Source organism: Triticum dicoccoides, chromosome 7B (assembly GCF_002162155.2).
Source record: "Triticum dicoccoides isolate Atlit2015 ecotype Zavitan chromosome 7B, WEW_v2.0, whole genome shotgun sequence".
Lineage (NCBI taxonomy): Eukaryota > Viridiplantae > Streptophyta > Magnoliopsida > Poales > Poaceae > Triticum > Triticum dicoccoides.
In genome coordinates, this window is record NC_041393.1 from 542,328,818 (window position 1) to 542,333,414 (window position 4,597).

The following is a 4,597-nucleotide window of genomic DNA, read 5'->3' on the forward strand; positions in this document are numbered from 1 at the left end:
TTAGTAATCCTTAAATTCCTGATAATGCACTTAATGGATTAAATATAGCAAACAAACTAAAAGCAAAAATTTGACATTTTTTTGAGCCCTGACCGTAGAACAATCGTTCTACAGTATTTTCATTAATAAAAGCAAGTTCCAAATATGATACAGATTATATTACAAAAAAAAGAAACACGAAGCAAAGTTCCTCAGCCAATCCCAGCTCTAGGAATCAAAGGCAAACCCATTAAAGATTTAAATCAGTCCATTCCTTGATCTTGTTTGCTTTATCCTCTTTGGCTCGGAGTTGCACAGCCCAAAGTCCTTCCAACAGGTGAAACTTCCATGAATCAATAGCAGGTGGTGCAGACCGAAAGATCATGTCATTTCTCACAGACCAAATGCTCCAGCAACCATAACTATAATATCCAGTGCCAAATCTTTAGGAAGCCGAGTAGAAATGAGAACAATCTCATCAAAAGTGGAGATACCTCTGGTTCTCTCAGGCGCTATGACATCCAAGCAGGCTAAAGAAAATGGGCAATTCCAGAATAAGTGAATTAAAGTTTCTTCCACTTTGTCTGAACATAGGGCACATTTAGAGTCAGGGAGATGCATATTGCGTCTAAGGAGCATATTCATTGTGTTAATTCTGTCATGTAAGAGAAGCCAGCCAAAAATCTTGTGCCTCAATCTGCAAGAGGTACCCCATAATTTCTGAAAGATGCTATGGGCTGTGGATGGACCCATTAGACGCTTGTACATTTTCATTGAGGAGTATTGCCCTGATGCCCAATGATATTTCCATATGTCCCTGCTATCAGACTATGCTCTGGAGGTTAACATGTCTTCAACCTTGTTCAATTGCTGGTAAGCTTGCATGGAAAGTGGCCCATGGAAGAGGGTGCTGAGATCTTCTTGATTATCCACAAAATGAAGGGTACGGTCCTTGTGAATAGCAAAAGAGAATAACTCTGGGAATTTTACTTGTAATGGTTGTCCACCCCAACTATCTGTCCAAAAGAAATGGTATCTCCTTGACCAGCTTGACAAATGGCATGTGATTTGTATAGGGGAATGAGATTTAGCAGGGTGTTCCACCAAAATGAGCCAAGCAACTTGTCACTAGGAGGGCCACTTTGGTAGTAAGCTTCCCAAATGATGTGCACCCAAGGAGTGACCACTTTATTAAGAAATTTATGAAGAAATTTCATCAGCAGGGCTTTGTTGTGGACAGAGATATCAAGAATGCCTAATCCTCCTTGTGCCTTAGGCTTACAGACAGTATCCCAAGAAATCAATGCAGGTCCAGAGTCCATAGACCCAAATTTTCTCCATAGGCAATTCCTTAAGTAACCTTCAATTTGTTTGATCACTGCTTTTGGTAACATCAAGGAGCACATGAAGAAGATGGGCGTGCTGGCAAAAACTGATTTGATCAGGGTAAGTTTGTCACCAGTGGATAATAAGGTAGAACAACTTAAGAGTCTATTCTCAATCCTTTTCAACATGGGCATGAAATCCACAATTCTTGGTCTATTGATACTGAGAGGCAAACCAAGATATGCATGGGAAAGAGTACCAATTTTGCAACTAAGAATCTCTGAAAGTTCCATCATTTTGTCAGGAGGAATGTTGATGGGAATCATATTGAGTGTAGAAAAGAATTTAAGGTCAAACCACGAATGAACCAATACAATATACTAATTTTCCTACACCACTAAATTTATTTTCACGTTTGTTTACCAAGTCTTTCCATGTCCCATGAAATTGCTGCATCAAGATTTACTCTATGCGCTGCCAAATAATTGTGATTATCAGGAATGTCTTTAATATTGTTCCCTTTAACTCATTTAATACATTGAACCACGAAGCTCCTTAGTACTTGAAGGATAGAAACATAGTCTCCCAGACAAGTGACATATACCATTATCTTTTTTTAAATTTATACCAGTATCACTTAAAAATATTTGGTTGTCATGATCTAAAATTTTGAATTTTTTTTTGAAACTTGAAGTTTTCAAATTCTGAAGAAATTGAAAGCTGACAACATGTGACAGTAGCAGTAGTTCTCCAGTTATGTGACGGAGCTAGATTCCCTATACCCTTTTATTTATGAAGATCCAATGGCTCCAGTTGAATGACATCAACAAATGCTTCCCGATGTTGCTTTTCCTTCTTTTAGATAGCTCTATTACTTTTCGTCATTTCCGTTTGCTTTCCATGAGACTGAGCTGAGTTATAAAGCCAACAATGATGTATGGAGAGCATAGCTACATGTTTGCTATTGCTAAAACAAATCCTAGCAACCGCTAGTACTAAAGGAGTTCTTCCCTCTCATCCCATTTCTCTATTTTCTCACCCTTATGCTCTGAATCTCATCCCTTTATTCTTAAATTACCTGAAGATTTCTAGATCAAAGAGAGAAATGAGTCGTAGGGTGTGACGCTGGTTTACGTTTAAGCCTTGTAATTTGATGTTCTTTGAAGTCAATAATCCAACCTAATGCCAAGATATGGTTCTCTAGCTTTATCCTCATGGTTTCACTAATGTGTCCCTAGGAAAAAGTGGTTACTTCGTGGTAACTAGCAAGCAGTGACACTGTTTGTGGGGAAAGTTTTGCATCTAGCTGCACTGGTACCCAAGAAGTAGAGGCGTCCATACTCAAATTATTATGGGGTTTGTTCTCCCTTAGGGTATGATTTGTGCCAGTTGGGTTGCAATCTTCATTATTTTTAGTCACGGTATGTAGAGAGAAAAAATATATGTATGGCAACCCTGGGATAATTTTTTCTCTCCTTCGAGGCTAGGTAAGCCTCACATGCTTAACAGATGCAAAACGCTTCCCATTAGGCGAGACACAATACTTCCTATCGTCTACAAAGGTCCACACTAATGATTTAATATGGTACTTTGGATACTCTTGTTTGACACGATCACCTATCCTGTCATTATCGTGATAGCATGGGCTGAATTTTGACATGGTCCAAGAGATAGCGGTTGATGTTGATTCTACTGATTTTCCTGTTTTAGTTTTGAAAGGTTGTCGATGTTGAAGTTTCTGCTGACCTACAAGAGTTTGATATTTAATTTCCATCTTGGAAGGTCTGTCACACACAGATCATAATTCAACAATAAGGGTTGCAAGTGATCTCTCCCAAAAAGATTATGTTCCACACACCCACATATTGACTTTTTCATCAAGGAAGGATTTGATCTCTAGTCATACCATATCCGCCTGACTGATACATGTAAACCATGTTTCTCCTCATGTGACAAAAGCATCTAGAGAAACAACCATATTTCGGGCAGTTTCCATTTTCTAGTAAGTTAATCCATTTTCTAGTGCGCATACCTGATTGACTGCATAATGCATTCATGACCTTCATCAGGAAAAAAAAACCTTCCTCTCCATGGAGCCTTCAACATTATTAATAACACCTTCCCATGAGTGCATCAACACAGAGTCCATTGTTTGCATCAAATAATTGTATCAGTTGATGTGGATAGACCGGTCTTACTTTTCCACAAGTGGATCCCCAAGGGGCACTTGACTTTCCATCAATAGCATCTGATACCTCAACTTTCTCAATAAGAGGTGACCTGCTACCATTGTATCCACATAACCATGCATCCAAACTAAATACCTCAACTTGCAAGGGATAGTGTTGGATTTGGGAGATGTATGGTGTAGATGGCGACGGTAGTGGTTGGAAAGGAGGAGGAGGCATAGCTGGATGCCTATTTGTTTGGTTTACTCAAATATCTCATGAAACATCGTGCATACAACAAAACACTTCCATTCATCCTGAGCTATCTTTTGATAAGGAAAAACATGCTCTCACGACTCCTATAGCACACACTATTTATAGACATATAGGAGTATAAGTGAAGGTGTATCTCAACACAAAATCATGTCATACAGTTCTAGTTCTCATGTGTACATTGTCGTTCTTGAGAAAGGAACATACTCTTCACAAACGAGAAACACAATTTGTTTCTGTTTATGGTTCGCTTCATTCAATTCGTGTGGGTCTCCCTGATGGGAACACCGGTTTCAAGTAGGTTTTCCAAGTGAGATGAGTGGACCACGGACAACCCATGAGGCATGGAAAGGCCAGTGTGTTCATAGAGACTAAAAAGTCAACAGAACAGAACAATTGTAGTTTGAGCTTCCTAGCAGGATTCATTTTTAATGTAGGAGTAAACTGAAAAAAATCCACCAGAATTGCGGTGAGGGTTTAAAATAATCATAGGGTTACATTTTTTTGAAAAAGGAAAAAAATTTGGCCTCTACATTGTTTGATGCACACAACTATCTAGTATTGCATTGTTTTGTCATCCAAACATGTCATACAAGAGTGCAAAGGGTAGCACAACAAAATGGTAATTAGATTAGACAACACCCTTATGCTTCACTAATCATATTATTTACTCACATCCATACCAGTTGAACATAGTCTACACCACCATCTCCAATTGGTTGCACCTACAAGCCCTAGACTCCCACGACCCTCCACATGTTGTAGATAACACCATGTACGGATCCAGATGGTAGCCTTGAAGATAAACAATTAATAATTTGAAACTTTCATTATGTTAAAAGCACAATCAT

The 4,597-nt window shown here is 38.7% G+C and overlaps 1 pseudogene; it reads right to left on the minus strand.

The window, feature by feature from the left end:
- Positions 1 to 372: 372 nt before the first annotated feature.
- Positions 373 to 4,597, minus strand: part of LOC119339090 — a 15,166-nt pseudogene continuing 10,941 nt past the window's right edge.